Source organism: Castanea sativa, chromosome 5 (assembly GCF_040712315.1).
Source record: "Castanea sativa cultivar Marrone di Chiusa Pesio chromosome 5, ASM4071231v1".
NCBI lineage: Eukaryota > Viridiplantae > Streptophyta > Magnoliopsida > Fagales > Fagaceae > Castanea > Castanea sativa.
Genome location: NC_134017.1, coordinates 7,358,337 through 7,377,208, shown reverse-complemented (window position 1 = coordinate 7,377,208; position 18,872 = coordinate 7,358,337). Strand labels below are relative to the sequence as shown.

At 31.2% G+C, this 18,872-nt stretch overlaps 1 pseudogene; it reads left to right on the top strand.

The window, feature by feature from the left end:
* The first annotated feature begins 11,018 nt into the window (after positions 1-11,018).
* On the top strand, positions 11,019-13,742 carry LOC142636094 (receptor-like protein EIX2; annotated as a pseudogene).
* Positions 13,743-18,872: the final 5,130 nt, after the last annotated feature.

Below are 18,872 nucleotides of genomic sequence, written 5' to 3'. Positions count from 1 at the left end.
ATACCCTTAGGACCTAAAAAAATGACTGTAATGCACTTAAAACCTAAAAATGACAAAAATACCCTCAAAACCTAGAAAATGACCAAAATACCATGACTGAATAACAACCGAAATACCCCTAAAACCTAAAAATTGATAGAAATACCCTTATAACCTAAAAAATGACCGTGATGCCATTGAAACCAAAAAATAACCAAAATGACCCTAAAACCTTTATTTGCAAGACCAAAATGACAATAAAAATTTTATATAACTACTCTACTTGCTTCCCCCCCCCCCCCCCCCCCTTAAAAGTCTCAGTGGAACTCATAAAATTTTCTTTTGTAATTAAGTTGTTGTATTTTGGTGTATACTTATTGTAATTTAAAAGATGATAAATTATCTATAAAAAAACTATCTAGTACACACACACACACACATTATTTTTTTAAGTTTTATTTTAAAATTATCGCAAAAAAAATTTAAGGTTGTGTTTGGATGGCAACATTTGGATTTGGATTTGGATTTTAAATCAATGGATTTAAAATGCCTTGATTTGAAATCCATTGATTGTAAAATTCCTTGTTTGGGTCTTTTTATAAAACTCAAGATTTGAAATTCATAATTTGAATTTCCATTATTTGGATACCTAAATTTGGATTTGGATTTAGAATTGGATTTAAGATCATAAAATATTTTTTTCCAATTATTATTTTTCTTAAACCTTCTACATTTTAATTTTAGTAACATTTTTAATAAATACACGAGGTAATAAAAAAGCTATTGATAATCCAATTGACAAGATGATGACTAAAAATCTGTCATCATAGACAACTAATAATTTGCTATTAGTTACAACTTGGACTTGAAAAATATGAATTTATCATATAACTAAAAACAATTTTTATTGTTCCATAATAATCATTATCAATGGCAAGGACAATCATAATCGATCTAGAAATTATGGACATTTGACCCCAAAATTTATAACCAACTTTCATGTACTACAAATAGGTCTCTTGTTGTAAAGTATCTAAAGGAAGAAGCCATACTACAAAGAAATCCATTATAAGTATCTTAACTACTACTTACTTTGCTACTTTCTCATCACAAGAAGGAAAAAAATTCATTGACAACGGAAATCCATTACAATGTATTTCCTTCAAATCTATATTTGAATACCATCATGGAATGAGACAATCAAAAGCAGCTTGCAATGGGTCTTCATGTCTAGATCATTCATCCCTAAGTTTTCAACACGGCAACTTATAACTTGTAGGAATTTCTTATTGTCCCTTCAGCAACTCAAGTGGTAAAGGAAATATCTGCATTTACATGGTATAACTATCAACACTTAGAAAAATAAGATGTGGTCACCACCTTGATTAACAAGTAGAGCCACCCCTAACAGTGGAAAATATTGCATAATGGATCAATGGACAACAAGTCAAAAAAAGAGAGCCACATTCTAGATGATTCTGACATTGATGAATAATAGCTACGCGGTTACTTGAAAGATGGATGTCAAATGAACCTAACGCAACATCTCATCACTTGTGTGTGGTGAGCATTGATCTTTGGGGGTTTTGCTTAAAGCCTATATTATCACTAATTTATTCATGTCATTAAGAGCACACTCACATGATATTCAACTCAATCATGAGGCTTAAGTTCATGAATTTTTGGCCTTACATGAGATTATGTCACATGGTGAAAAATATTGCATAATGGATTCATGGTCAACAAGTCACCCAATTAAAAAACAAAAGATGTCAATAAGACAAATTCTTAATGATTTTGATATTGTTGAAAAATCTCTACACGGTTACATGAAAGATGATCGTCAAATGAACCTAACACTACATCTTTTCACTTGTGTATGCTGAGCATTGATCTCTAGGGGTTTGGCTAAAAGCATATATTATCACTAATTTAATCAAGTCATTAAGACCACATACACATGACTTGAGATTGTACTCAATAATGAGCCTTAAGTTCCCAAAACAATTTCCTCAACATGAATTTTTGGCCCTACATAAAAATTATATCACATGGTGGAAAATATTGCATAATAGATTAATGGTCAACAAGTCACCCAATAAAAACAATAATTCAACAATTCAAATTCTAGATGATTATGATATTGATGGAAAATCTCTACATTATTACGTGAAAGATGGTTCTGAAATGAACCTAATACTACGGGCCTATTTGAGAAAGGTTTATTTAGTTGAAACTGAAAATTTGTTGTTGAAAATGTAGAAAATAAAATTTAAAAGCTAGTTGAATAGTACAATGAGATCTATGAATAATTCCAATTGTACAATGAGACCCATAAATAGTAAAAAAAAAAAAAACTACAAAATTAAATAAATTTTTTTTAAAATTATGAAACCAAAAATAAATGCAAAAGAGTAACAAGACCATGAAAATCAATTAATTTGTGTTGTGTTCACATTTTTAATACTATGAAATAAAAGTATGTCCAACTCTCTCATTGTCATACACTTATCAATAGTGCGACATTAAAACATGGTGTAAGCAAGTGTGTATGCATGTGTCTTATAGATGATTTAAAACCATGGTAGAATATGGTTTTACATTGCGTACCAAGTATTCTCTCTACTTATATACCCAAAACAAAAACTATCCAACCAAATGACTCAAGCCTAAATCATATTTAATCCCTTAATTTTGAAAAAAAAAATACTTATAGGGGTTTCGGCGTCTTGATGGTAGTGGGAGGCCAATATGACGGAGGCGGCAGCCCCTTAGATTTCTCTTTCTCTCTCTTTCAAATGTTTTGTTAGTCTTAGGTCTTTTATTCTGGTAATATGTAGTGAAACAATGCGGTTTATTTAACAATCCATAACATTTTTGTGTCTCTCTATCTCTCTCCAAGGCCTTATTTGGTTAGTTATTACTATTAGTCTTTAATTATTATTATTTTTCATTTTTTTAAATATTAAAAAGGTGGGTATGCTAAAAGGCATGAAAAAGAGAGAAATATGTGATGTAAGCTTAGGCTATAAATGAGAAATTAATGAGATAATAGTAAAATAAGTTAATGTAAACTTTTGAGTAACAGTAAAAAAAACTTAATGAAAGAGGTAAAAAAATGCTAAATGCAAAATTAGAATGTCTATATATATAGAGTGATTATTCATTTATAACTCCTAATCACTAATCATCATAAGTCTCAAAAAACTGTGATAGGACTTTATCACATGTACATAATAAGCATAGATTTTTTTTATCTTTATTTTTTTTTAAAGGATATTGCTATTGTGTTCACCCTTATAAGAATTTAAGCACAGATTAAATTTTCATTATTTTTGACAATTTTTCTTTGATTCCTTTATAATTTATATATTGTGTTGGTTTAAATAAAGTTTTTCTCAAGCTTTCAGAGGATGGACTTTAGATAAGATGTTCAACTTTTATACACTAAGCCTTGACTGTAAGTCTTGTACATGGAACAAATCGAGATAAGAAATTAAGAATATGGTCCATTTCGGTCGGCCTTAGCTTGATTTGTCTGGACATCAATTTTCTCTCTTGCCAAAAGTCCGACTTATTTTAGGTGGAAGTTTCCTTGATTATTACTTGTATACAAAATTCCAGGATCATTAAATTGGAATAGGTCCTTACTGACCTAATTAATTGGAATAGGATGAAATTTCTTCACATCCACGATAAACATTGTGTACACTCCAAACTTTTTCTGCATCTCGTAATAATACGTTGTGGAATGGAGTCATCTAAGTCCAACATGATTGAGAGTTGTAGTTGAGACTATGGCCCATAAGCTTTACTATTCAATACTTTGTGAGAAAAATTAAACACTCATTTGATATAACAGGAGACTATGGAAGTTGACACTGCATACACTGGGGTTTGTTCTTGATGTTGTGAAATTGTTGTAGGTATTAAAAACTCTAGTTTGATTAGTTGGCAAGTCATGTTCTTTAAGCGTGAAAAGTCTACGATGGAAAACTTTTATGTTCCTACAATAAATGTTTTGGAGAGAAAATTGTTAGCCCCTATCCCATTGGGACCCCCTATTTATACAAAGGAAAAAAGGTCCAATACTCTTGAGTATGACTTAGTTACATGTGAAATTTTTGTGCAATTGTGCCTAGATTTCTTTTAAAAATTTAATTATAATTTAAACTCTAATTTGGTGATTTTTATATGAGTTTTGTGGTTTAATATTGATTTAGTAAAGACACATTAGCCAAAAGATACGAAGGTAGAGCTATTAAATAAATCTGTACTTTCAAATTAGCAATTACCAATGGTCAATGCTACATTGTCATTTGTGGTTGTGGTATAAATAAGCGGTATGTTGTTTGGGCGACTAATTGAGGCAAAGAAATTAACCATATTAAAAGGGATTAGCAACTTTTTCTTTCTCCTTTACCATTTGTGGTATGTATATGCCTTTTTTTACATATGCTCAAGTGAAGTACCCATTAGGATTTTCCTTAATTATAATAAACATATTAATTTTTTTAAAGGAAGTTCTATATTTATTGAATGATATATATATATATATATATATATATATATATATATATATAAGTTGCGAGATTAGCATACATATTGTAATTATTTCTAAATATATAAATATATATATATATATATATATATATATATATATTGTTTTCCTTGAGCAAAAGCAGTTGCGATGGAAGGGTGGAGTGAATGGTTTTTTTTTTTTTTTTTAATCTTGAGTATTTTGGGTTTTTTCAAATGAGTAATGGCTCCTCTTAGGCTCCTAAAATTTTTGGTTTATTGATTTTGTTATCTATAACTTGAGTCTTCTTTACCTAATTAAGTTTGGAATTTTTTGTAAGTACATTTTTTCTTCAAGAAAATGAATAGAAATCTCCCTTCATGTTCATGCTCATGTTAATGTTCACATTTGTATCTTTTGCAATACTCAATAAGTTGTTTACTCATGTTGTGAATTATCAATTGTAGTTTAAAAAAAGAATAAACACAATATTGTTCAATTAAACTAACTAACAGCATTCCAATCATTACGTGCACAATGGGGTGATGAAATGGTTGTTCAATTTATTTAAGAAATGTGATCTAGCTAATAGAAATTAAAAAATACAATAACTTTCATGCGTAGTCATGAATTATGCCTTTACGTATATCTTATGCATTTTATGAGTTTTATTTTATATAAATGTATTTCATAAAACTAACAAAATTTATCATAAAACCCTTCATTGTATTTCTTAAAATCACTATATAAAAATGAAAGAAGTTTTTTTTCCCTAAAACAATGTTCTCCAGTCATAATATTTACCAAAAAAGATCATACCAAAAAAAAATTGTGCAACGCATGGGCCAATAACCAGTCTATATATATATAATTAAAGCCAAAACTAAGAGAAAATTTAATTAGATTTTAAATTGGATTCCAATTATTGTCTAATTTTGTGCTACTATCCAATTTAAGAACATTGATTCCAAATACCGATGGACTCATCATTCCAAATATATTGCAATATACTAATTTTTTTTTTTTTATGAGATAGTGGCTCCTAAAAAAGGACCATATATGGGACTATGATTTCATGAACAACATGTAATTTTAAATAGAGTGATGGTAGGTTGCTATACATCTATATATTGGAGTCTAATTTTGCGCTATGTATCTCTTCTAATTTTTAAATTTGTGTGTCAAATGAATTATTAGGTGAAAAAATCAAAAAGTCTAAATTCAATTAGATTCTAAATTAAATTTTAATTAGAGTTCAATTTTGTGCCATGTGTCCCATCTAATTTTTTAAATTTTTGTAGCAAGTGAATTATTTGGTACAAAAACTGAAGAGGCTAGATCCAATTATATTTTAAATCATATATATATATATATATATATATAAAATTGTGATTGTTTTTAAATGTACATGTGCATATGCACGGGATTACACATTACTTTTATTAAATGGATGTATCAATTTTTAAACACAAAATAGGAAAATAATTAGGAAATTGATTTATTACCTTGTTGACATGACACTAATTATATTCATTACCATGTTAGTTTACAAGATTTTTATAATATAATTGGCAATAACTTTAACTTCTTAAAAAAATGAGAATGTAAAAAATTGACATTTGGCTTTTCTTTTTTTCTTTTTTTAATTTTCATTTTAAAATTAGGTAAATAGTATGTTTTGTAGATGATGTTCATGAGCACTTTAACTAAAAAGTCAAGAGTTAAACCCCATTTGGTTGGTGAGAAAGCAGAGGAAAAGAAAAGAAAAGAAATTTTCAATTTCTGCTAATAAAATGACATCTCATTTACTTATGGAGATGCAATTAATATATTTTCAAATATTTTATTTTATTTTCTAATTAAGGACACGTGATAATTCAAAGCATAGCTTAGATGGCATAAAAATATTATTTTGATATTAATGTTAGATAAATCAATTCTTTTCATGTACCGCTTAATAATGAGGATTATTTTGACAAAATACGAAAAGTTTAGAAACAAAATTGATACATTTAAGATGTTAAAAACCATTTCGATACATTATACAGGTGTTAAAGACTAAAACAGTAATCAAACATGTTTTTTACATATTTTTATTGAAAATTAAATTTTATAAAGATGTGGTTTAAAACCCAAGTTTTACTCTTTCTAATCCCAACATGTCACATCATCTTATCATGTATTAAAAAATAAGCACAACCACACTCAATCAATTATAATACTCATCTGAAAATTCAGCCAAATTGGGAGTTTATTAAGATGTTATTAATTGTAGTATGATGTACTGAGTTTTAAATAAAAAGCTGGTGTGACATCTCTTATTGGATGGTGTAAAACATGAATTTTACACCACATTCTTATCAAATTTAGACTCTTTTTATTAATATCCTCAAAGAAAAATTTATTAGTTGAATTTGGAAACTAGTATCTTGTTTGGTTGTAAGGGAGATGAAAAGGAAAGAAGGGAGGAAAAAGTAAGGGAAGAAGAGAGAGTTGTACATAGAAGGATTGCATTAATACAATTTCTTTGAAAGAAAGGTCTTCTTTGAAAAAATAAAGGGACGTTTGAAGGATTGTGCTAAGAAAATTTCTAGAACACAAATGTTTCTCAAAATTATGCGTTGTGACAAAAGTATGAAACTTCATCAAAAAAGAAAAAAAGTATGAAATATTGAGGAATCTGTCAAATTGTGTATTCTCACTTTTTAATAGAAAACTGAAAAGTGAAAATGCTTGGGACTATCACAGCACATATTGATATAGAAAAGCTTAATGAAAGAGGTAAAAAAATGCTAAATGCAAAATTAGTGCACCACTTGGAAAGACTTCATACACTTCTGTATGAGGTCTCTTTTTATAAATATATATATATATATATATATATATATATATATATATATATTGATTGATTGATTATCTTTGTCAATGTACACAACTAAGCAATCATTAAATTGTTGATCTCCCATTCAATTACTAATACCTTACCAAAATAAGTAAAAATAAAACAAAATGCATTATCCCTTTTTATGATATGTTCCAACTAATTTTTGTACTCTTTAAACTAATTAGGATTAAATTGACACAATACTCCACAAATTTTTTTTAAAGGAAATTATGGCGAAGAGGTTGACAAGAACCTCTTTATAAATATGCTCTTCTTATTTCACCTTGATCATTAAGATGAAACATTTTCCCATATCCTAGGATCTAAAAGAAAATTATTCAAGCCAATACGAATTTTCTTAGAAAATGAATCTTGAAATACAAGTGATTTCCTTATAAGAAATTTGTTCATAGTGCTAGCAAAAGAGTAAAGAGTAAACTATAAGTTCATTCAATATATTCAACTTAGGCATTCAGCTGTTACATTAATCATGTTCTACAAAGTATTCTGGTATTAATTAAGTGCATATGCATGTGTAGAAAGTGTATCAAATAAATTCAACAAATTCAGTAGAAGACTAAAGGAAGCACGAACAGACTAAGTGACTAACTATTTGAAAATGTGTTTTTTAGAAAAAAAATATAATGATTTTAAAATATGCCTTTTGAAATCAAAATTTTAAAAAAATCACAACTAAACATTTGATTTGGGCTTTTGGGCTAATTTGTATGTGTTAGGGCAATTTTTGAGAAGTGCTATATCTACAATATTTTCATAACAAACCCTAACTGGTAAGTTGTTATTGGTTCTAATTTGAAATTAGCAATGAAATTATCTTTTTGTTCACTACTATTAGCCAGTAGCAATATGCCACTTAGGATTTATTTGTGAAAATGTTGTTAACATAGCGCTTCTCACAATTTTTTGGTTCAATCTTCATTGGACCAAAATTTTATTTTTAATGGCTCAAATTTTTATTTAGGGTGTTCAAGATTTTTTTAGAGTGGTCACGAATCTTTTTTAGGGTGGTCAACAACACATATTAATTTAAAATTTAATTTTTTTAGGTATATATATATAAAATAAAATTCAAGTCAAGGTGGTCACCACCCCGATTAACAAGTAGAGCCGCCCCTAACAGTGGAAAATATTGCATAATGGATCAATGGTCAACAAGTCAAAAAAAGAGAGACAAATTCTAGATGATTCTGATTGTTTTTGGCTCATCAATGATTGTTTTTGAAAAAATATAATAAAAAGAACACGGCATCTAGAAGTTGGACATTTGACATATGGTTTTACATGGAAATTATGCCACATGGTAGAAAATGTGTAGTGGTTAACAACTCACCTCCCACCCCAGGATTGGAGTGGGGGTTAAGGTAAAAGAAGTCAAAAAGTTTTTTTTTTTTTTTTTAATTTTTAGAAACAAGTCAGAAAGTTGATAACATTGATACTAATGAAGAAAATCTGTAGTTTATATAAAAACTAATAGTCATTTGTTTCACTATGAATATTCAATTTTATGCTCCACCAATTGTAATACTATGGGTCTTATTTCTTTCCACTTTGATTAATTTATTAGAAAAAGTGGCATGTGGCAAATTGCAATAAAAGCATAGTAATAATAAATGCTATCTTTTAACTTTAGATATATAAATGTAGATTTGAGAGGAGATAATTGCATTGTATTAATTTAATGTGTTTTATATATTATTACATTTATAAAGTGTAGATTCCATTAAATAGTAAGTCTTTGTATACATCTTACGTCATAAAAAGTGATATAGAAAAAAAGCCACCTACAATAGATCGTTTGAAACCATTTGTTCTTTGGATGACTTGGTTAGTTGGTTATGCTCAACCCATCACCACTTACCAATTAGGTGGCGTTTCATTTGCATAATGCTAGATTCCATGGAATCACATACATGGGAATGTTAAGGTTGGTTATTGAACACATGGGGTTCCACTGTATCTACCCTGAAATGGTAATTATACTGCAATCGTGTCTTTCTTTAAGGGTGCAATCATGTTAGTAAGGCCACTAAACAGTAACACTTGCATAAATGAAGAATTGGAAAGCACATACATGAGATTTTAATCAACCATGGGCGTTACTCTTTTGGTAAACGTGCGGAAGGTTAGAACAAAGCTATATATATACACTATGCTCATGGGAAGAAGCCTTTCTTCAAACAATTTTATCAAACACCTTAAAGGCTTAATCATTATTGGAGTATTTTTTAATTATTTTTTAAAAAATACCTTACAGGTAAACTGTGAGATGTCCATTGGCAAATAAAAGTCATTGAACCAAAAAAAAGAAGAAGAAGCAATTAATGGTATGTTTGGTAGTGACTTTTGAACAACAGTTTTTAGTGTTCATTGGTAAACAACTTATAGGAAAACTGTGAGATGTCCATTGGTAGTGACACATATTTTTATAACACTTAAACACATATTTTTACAATACTGAAAACTGAATAACAATACTTAAACACCACTACCAATTGAGCCCTGAGTCACTGAACACAAAAAAGAAAACAAAAAGTAGTCAACAAATCAAAGTCTTGAACTGCAATTCCTACGCAATTTCGTGAAACATGAGGATTGATCTTTGGCATTTGGTTGAACTCATCCAGGCAAAAGTCTTCATTAAAATTAAAAGGGTAACTGCACTTTCTTCTAAGGAGAAATGACACTCCATTGATATCCAATTGCATTTTATTAAATTAATATTAAAAATGTTGTGTACTATCATACCATATTTCTAAAATTATCTTATTTTCAAAATTTTGAATTTGTGTTTCTGATATATTCTCATTTTCTAATATTCCGACAAGGCTCATTGTTTGTTAGAATTGTGTTGCTAAATAATTAAAATTTTCATATTTTAATACTGAAAACTAAATAGCAATACTTAAACACTACTACCAATTGAGCCCTAAGTCACTGAACACAAAAAAGAAAACAAAAAGTAGTCAACAAATCAAAGTCTTGAACTGCAATTCCTAAGCAATTTCGTGAAACATGAGGATTGGTCTTTGGCATTTGGTTGAAGTCATCCAGTCAAAAGTCTTCATTAAAATTAAAAAGGTAACTACACTTTCTTCTAGGGAGAAATGACACTCTATTTATATCCAATTGCATTTTATTAAATTAATATTAAAAATGTTGTACTATCATACCATATTTCTAAAATTATCTTATTTTCAAACTTTTGAATTTGGGTTTCTAATATACTCTCATTTTCTAATATTTCGATAAGGCTCATTGTTTGTTAGAATTATGTTGCTAAATAATTAAAATTTTCATATTTTAATAAATTAAACTTTTGAGACCATCGATAATTTAACATTGCTTCATCATTGTTTCAACAACACTGTAATGGGAAATTCTTCACCAAAAACCAACCTTTAGCGTGAAAATTTTGAATGAAATGTTAATTCCACCGTCGTATCATAGGCCACTAAATGGTGTTTCACATGCACATCGGATGAATTTAAAAGCACAAGTCAGCAAGTCAACAAGTCAAGTTCTTTATTAAGATAATATAATAATAAGGAAAAGGAGAAAGGGTTTGAAGAGTCACTATATATATATTACGATGAGCTCTAATAACTATATACCCACACTTCAGCTTTTCTTCCTTCAAACTTCCCTTCCTTCAATTCGTTACCATGGCCGCCTCTTTTGCAACTCTTCATCATGTTCTTTTTTTAGTATGGTTCCTTCCCATTGCCTTCAGTCTAAGCTTCTTCTTCTTCAAAGCAGAGTCAATCTCAAATGTCTCTTGCAATGAAAAAGACAAGCAAGCCCTTCTAACCCTCAAACGTGGTCTCACTGATCAAGAACACGTCCTCTCATCCTGGTCTGACCATAAAGATTGCTGTATTTGGGACCGAGTTTTCTGCGACAAGAAAATCGGCCGAGTCTCTGAGCTCTACCTCTATAATTCGAGCTTAGGCGGTGAGAGTAGTGGTTCGTTGCTCCAATTAGAACATTTGAATTACTTGGATTTGAGTGGCAATGACTTTAATTGCACTCCGATCCCAACTTTCCTTGGTTCAATGTTCAGTCTCACAGTTCTTGAGCTCTATGGCGCTAACTTCTGTGGACTCATTCCTCATCAGCTTGGGAACCTTTCAAGCCTTCGCTATCTGTCTCTTGGATATAATTCTGACCTCTATGTTGATAACCTTCGTTGGATGTCTGGTCTCTCTGCCATTCAAATCCTTGACCTGAACTCAGTTGACCTTCACAGAGAAGTTGATTGGCTTCAAATAATGAGTAAGTTCCCATCTCTTTCGAAGCTATACTTGGAATATTGTCAGCTTGATAGCCTGAATCCATCTCTTGGATTTGTCAATTTCACGTCTCTTCGACTCCTTCATCTTTCTGAAAATCATTTCAATCATGAGATACCTAATTGGTTCTCTAATCTCAGTACAAGCCTCTTAGGGCTTAAACTGTACAACAGTTCTTTGAAAGGCAATATACCGCCTAGCATTTTCAATTTAGAGAAATTAGAATATCTAGCCTTGTGTTTCAATAAGCTAACTGAACAAATTCCGGAGCCGTTAGGCCAACTTAAGCATCTAACATACCTTGATCTCGGATTTAATTCTTTAGATGGTCCTATACCTTCTTCCTTTGGGAATTTATCTCATATGAGAATATTATGCCTCAACCAAAATCAATTGAATGGCACCATTCCAAACAGTCTTTGGCTTCTCTCTGAGTTAGAGACGTTGTATGTCGGAAAAAATTCTTTAATGGGTACTGTAGATGAAGGGCATTTCCAAAAACTCTCAAAATTAAAGCATCTCTATATGTCTAAAACACAATTGTTCTTTAATGTCAATTCCAATTGGGATCCCCCCTTCCAACTTGACTATGCCTCCATGAGCTTAATCAAGATAGGTCCTAAATTTCCTTCATGGCTACAATCACAAAGATCCCTCAGTTTTTTAGATATGTCCATGTCAGGAATTTCAGGCAAAGCTCCGGGTTGGTTCTGGAATTGGACTTCAAACATTACATCTATCAATCTCTCTAACAACCACATAGAATGTGATGTATCAGACATTTTTTTGAGTTCTACTGTCAAAGTGCTCAATATAGCTAACAACTCATTTTATGGACCCATTTCTAGTTTCTTATGCCAAAAGAAAATTAGAAAGAATAAATTAGAAGTTTTAGATGCATCAAGCAATCTCTTATCAGGAGAACTTTCTCACTGCTGGAAGTATTGGCAGTCTTTGATCCATTTAAACTTAGGGAGCAACAATCTAGTAAGTAGAATTCCCTACTCCATGGGGCCTTTACTTAACCTCCAATCATTGGGTTTACAAAACAATAGCATCTATGGAGATATTCCTTCATCGTTGAAAAAATGCTCAAATCTGAGGCTTATTGATATGGGTGATAATCATTTGTCCATCATACCACTATGGATTGGAGAATTGACAAATCTTTTAGTTCTCCGTTTAAGATAGAGTGAGTTCAAGGGTAATATACCTCAACAAATATGCCAAATTTCTTCTCTTATAGTATTAGATCTTGCCAATAATAGCCTATCTGGATCCATACCAAATTGCTTGAAAAATATTAGCGCCATGGCATTACATGATTCCAATGTTATTTCTTTATATCCGGATGGGCATGCATCCTATGTTGAGAGTGTTCAGTTGGTTCCCAAAGGGAGAGAAATGGAATACAAAGAGAACCTTCTATTAGTTAGGCTCATAGACCTTTCAAGTAACAACTTGTCCAGATCAATCCCTTTTGAAATTTAAGATCTTTCCAAATTACGTTTTTTGAAGTTGTCTTGAAATCATTTGATGGGAAAGATACCAGAAAAAATTGGGAGTATGAAAGAGTTAGAGTCAGTTGATCTCTCACGAAATCATTTATCTGGTGCAATTCCTCCAAGCATGTCTAATATGACATTTCTTAGTGTCTTGGACTTGTCATACAACGACCTCTCAGGCAGAATTCCTTCAAGCACTCAGCTTCAATCATTTGATGCCCATAGTTACATTGGAAATCCTCAGTTATGTGGCGATCCTCTTCCAAAAAGCTGCACAATTGAGGAACAATCTTTGAATAGCTCACCAAATGGTAGTGTTGAAGATGATTCTAAAAACTCCAACTTCTACATTGGTATGGGAGTTGGATTTGCAACTGGATTTTGGGCAATTTGTGGAGCTCTCTTCTTTAATAGGACTTGGAGGCATGCTTATTTTAGGTTTGCCGATGAAATAAAAGTTTGGATTTATGTGACTGCAATGAGAAAGATGAATTTATTGGAAAAGCTAAGAGTCTGCCTTAGTAAGTGAGGCATCGTTATCTAGACAAAAGGTATTGCCTCAAGTTATATGTCCTTAATATTGGTTCTTTCATTTTGATGTTGTAGCCAGCTACTTTGAATATACAATTTAATTCATAGCTAAATGTGATAGTCATTTGGATTTTATTTCACAAATATGACATAACTTTAGCCTTGGTTTATGACATAATAGTTTTACTGAAAATACTGTTCCCTATTTTAAAAATGGGTTTCTCATTTTGGAACCAACAAACTCTACTCAATTGAACCAAATCTATGATTGACTTTGAATTGAGTTGGGTTTTGATAACAATATTTTGGAACCAACAAACTCTACTCAATTGAACCAAATCTATGATTGACTTTGAATTGAGTTGGGTTTTGATAACAATATTAGTCGATAAACTCTACTCAATAAAGTTTAAAACTTTCTTTCACTTATGCTATACTTTCTTATCTTCTTCTTCTTCTTCTTCTTCTTCTTCTTCTTTTTGTGCTTTTGTATGACCCTTTTGCTCTTTTGCAAAAAATATTCACAGGTTGTGAAAACTCTTGCAATCAAGACAATTACAATTAGAAGCAGATATAAATAAATTGTTTCTATATATATACCAGGTCAGTGTAACTATGACTTCGTCATCTGAATTATCTTGTTTGTTACCTTTGCATAGGAACTATATGCGGCTGTTGGTATTGGCCAATTTCACTAAGGATGTTGTATGTAATGTGAAAAGATAGGGACCGTATCAGCAGTGTAGACCATTTGATTGGTTTATATTAACCTCTTGAATGAATGTTTTGCCCAATTTTGTTGATATACATGATTATGTCTGAAGTAGAAACTATATGGATTTTGATGTTATGGTCAAATTAATTAAAGCAAATTTACCATAACAATGAGATCTACCTCAAATGACTTCCTCTTCGATAATAATGAGATAGAGGGTAAGGTTTTGATTCAAAACTTAATGAATGCATAATATACCAATAATAATAATAATGATATAAAAAAAAGACTATTCCCTAAGTTTCAACCCTATCAATTGTCGTATATTGTGTCAGATTTATTTGTAATAAGTGAATTTATTAGTTAAGGATTTTTATTTTTATTTTAAATTTACTCGAAAGAAGTGGTAAATTATCATTGAGATTGTGTTTGGATGACCTTATTTTGACTGTCTTACTTTGTTTAAAAATACAACTATAGTTAAAAAAAGGTGAGGCTTTAAAAAACTTTACATAAGGTGTTTGTTGAAATTAAATTTACATATTAATCTAAAACAAACATAACTTTAGCATATAAAGTTCATGGTTAGGCATCAACTATTTTCTAGTTCCTGTCTCTAAGGTATTTAAAGATAGAAGTGAATGTAGTATTATAATGATTTAGAATTTTAGGTTGGATCACCACTATTAAATATATATTTTGTGCCTATATTGGTTTCAAAACTTCTTAAATCTTAATTACTGAAAAAGTTGTATTACTTGCAAGGTGATAACAGCCAAATAATAGTAGATGTGACATAAGTTGCCTATATTGGTTTCACCTTTGTCATTCAGTGTACTACTTCATTGGTTTTCCTTTAATCTCAAATTTTTTTCTCATTAACTGTTTGGGAAGGGATGCTGATGAGGCAAAAGCAAAGGGGTTCAATGAAATGGTTTGTAAAGCCTCTCTTACTGATCAACAGAAGCAGCTCCAAGAAAACATTCATGCTCAGATTAAAAGTTTCTCCTTGTGTATAAATGAAATTCTTCTGCCTTATACTAAAAGGATAAATGAGGCACAAGAACTGCCTCCACAACCAATAGCTGCTCCTTGTCAGAGTGGCCTTGGTTTTGCTGTTGGCAGGAATGGCCAACCTACGGACTATGCTGGTAAGATTCTGTTTGTAATAGAAAACCCTTTTCCAATGTTGCATTATAAGCTTGAAGTTGTGTGAGTGCAGCTTGAGATGTTCAGGATCTTTGAATTTTCTTGTGGCTCATCCTTGAAGTAGGGGGATTATATTGATTTGAAGGAATGATCTTTTGATTTGTCCATTGATTACCCTAACTTCTTTAATTGTTTCCTTAAACAAATTTAATTATTTAAAATATTTAAAGTTATTCAAGTAGAGTTGAAGTCAACATCCAATCACTTTTGAATTAAAGTGTCAGCAAAAGAAAGATGCCTTGGGGATACTTAAATTGATTCTATGAGGCCTCAATTGGGAGTTGTGTTATCTCTAGCTTCTATAAGGCCTTTCTTGAAATCATGTTTTTGTGTTTGTGATGTGATTCGTTCTATAATTTTTAACCTTTTTACTTCTAAATTAATATTCTTAGATGAACTGGTGATTTTATAAATTTTTTTGGAAAGATAATATGCTCTAGTTGTTAGATTTCTTGCAAACTTCAATGTTGCGAATGAACATTTCCCCCTTTTTTAAGAACAAGGTGGCAGGTGAGATTGAGGGTTCCTGACCCACCCATATGTGTAACTTACCAATAAAACAAAACGATTACTTGCAAGCTCTGATGCTGTTAATACCTTCTAGAATATCTCTTGGCTTCTTTTCACTGAAGTTAAAGCTCTAAAATAGTATTTGTTCTTTTTTGAATGCCATTCTTATTGCAGCTAAACATGGAATTCAACCAGTTTGTAACCTAAAACATGAAATTATTTGGATTGAATCCTTGGAAACCAAATTGATTAAAGGTTATGTGAAGTTCTAAGTTTTGATTGATATTCGACAGGGCCTTGATGGGAAGTCATTGTATTGGAGGTAACACATATAGAGGTTCAGATTATTTTACTGCAAGAAAGTGCTAGATTATGATCAATTCTCATTTTAGTATTTGGATGTCATGCTGCTGGCTAGCAAATACATGGATATGTGGGAAAAAAAAAGGGGATCAATATCTCATGAAGTACAAGGATGTCCTCAAAGCTGGACTTATGCCCTCCAGTTTAATCTCCTTATGTGGTAAGAACTAATCGGTGTTCATTTAATTATATGGTTGATGTTTCAAACTTTTTCTTGAATATATTTCCCAATAACATCAAATCAACCCTTGCCGCATCAGAGGTTACATGAGAGGGCTTCAACTGGGTGCCAGTTCCATAATACACAGCTGTCAAATATGTTTGATTGTTACAAAATTCATTACAATTGCGCATACAAACAAGATCCAATATCATAGTCGCTGTACTGGAATCAAATTAGAATGTTTTCAGCACCCGGATTTTATTGCAAGACTATCAGTTTTTGCTTAATGTACTGGAGTATATGTACTTGTTGAGCTTGGATAAATTTCTTATTACAGGAAAACATCAAAATCCAGAAATCTGTATTGTTGTCTTCTGCTGAGTTGCTTGTCTAACAGTTGTGAAATTCCTTAGGTTTCCTTTGGTGGCAACATTGCTTTGGGTTGTCTGCTGCACTTAATTTGATATTCATTATCATGTATCGCCACACTCTTCTGCATCTTGTGGTGCAGAGGCTCTCGACATTTCCATCATTTGACACTTTCATTTGATTTTTCTTGTTGACCTTGCTGTCTTCAATAATTATTGAACTGCTCCATATTTAATAAGTTTTTTTTTTAATCAAATTGTCAACAATGAACTGTTTTTACTAAACAATGCCCTTTTTGGCCTACTTGTAGAAAACACATGAAGTTAGAATGCAATTTATGTCATTTTAATTTTTATAATATAAATTATGAATTTGTGAAGAGAATGGTTTATATGTACAACACATATTTTTTTACCATAATTGCATTATTTGGGTTTTAATTATCTATCTTCTGTTTAGGTATAGAAGAAGTCTCAATTAATTATTACAAAATTTTGACATTTGGTTCTGATTACTTAAAGCTTGTGGGTTTGTCATGTGTGTTCTAGTTCTCCCATTAAAGTACCAATTACTAATGATTTTTCTGCACATCATTGAATTGTGCTGAAGTCTTTGAAAGACTAAAGGACCTCATTGTTTACAAGCTTGATGGTGAAATACTTCACAAGGAAGCCAGCCAAGCTATATGTTTAGATGGTGAAGCTGATGTTGGTGCTGTCATAGCCTTCTAGCCTGTTGTAACTTTGAGGACGATCCATTCTTAATAATAAAAATCCTAAGCTCTTTTTGTTATAAGTGAATAAATTAGTTGTTTAGGCCTTTTTTTAATATAAATTATGTTTACAAAGTAAAAATCAAATAAATTTTCACGATTGTGTTTGGATGAGCCTATTTTGACTGCCTTACTTTGTTAAAAAATAAGCTGTAGAACAGTACAACTATTCTTAGAGAAATAATACAAATTTTGTTTGTTCTCTACTTTGTCACTTGGATTCATGTGAATTTATGCTGCCTTTGTTGCTCAAGGTACAGCTTCATTGGGTGTGCTTTAATCACAAATTTTTTCTCATGACAGACTTGAACATCCAGCTACAACCATTTGGGAAGGAATGCTGATGAGGCAGATGCAGAGGAGATCATAGAATGGCTAGTAAAGCCTCTCTTGCTGATCAACAGAGCCAAGTCCGAGAAAATATCCATGCTCAGATTAAAAGTTTCGCCATGTTTATGGATGAAATTCTTATTCCTGATAATAAAAGGATAGGTGAAGCACATGAATTGCCTGCACAACCAACAGCTGCTTCTCGTTGGAATGACCAACCTACTGACCATCCTGGTAAGGTTCTATTTGCAATCCGGAAACTTTTTACAGTGCTGCATTATGAGCTTGAAGTTGTGTGAGTGCGGCATGAGATGTTCTGGATCTTAGAATTTTCTTGTGACCCATCCTTTCTGTGTTTGAAGTAGCGGGATTATCTTGATTCGAGGGAAAGATCTTTTGATTTGTTCTGTTGATTTCCTTATCTTCTTTACTAGTTTCCTTGAACAAATTTAGTTATTTAAAAAGTTTAAAGTTATTCAAGTAGAGTTAATGTTAACATCAAATCACGTTTGAACTGAAGTGTCGGAAAAAGAAATCTACAATTGGGCAGCAAAGTGTGGGAAATGGGATGGTGACCTTTAGGGATGCAGGAGGGGAGGGGAGGGGAAGATTTCTTGGGGATACTTAAATTGATTTTATGGAAGGCATATTCAAGGAGTATTTAATTACTGTGCAGAATGCCTACTGGGATTTTGTTGGGGAATCTAATGCTA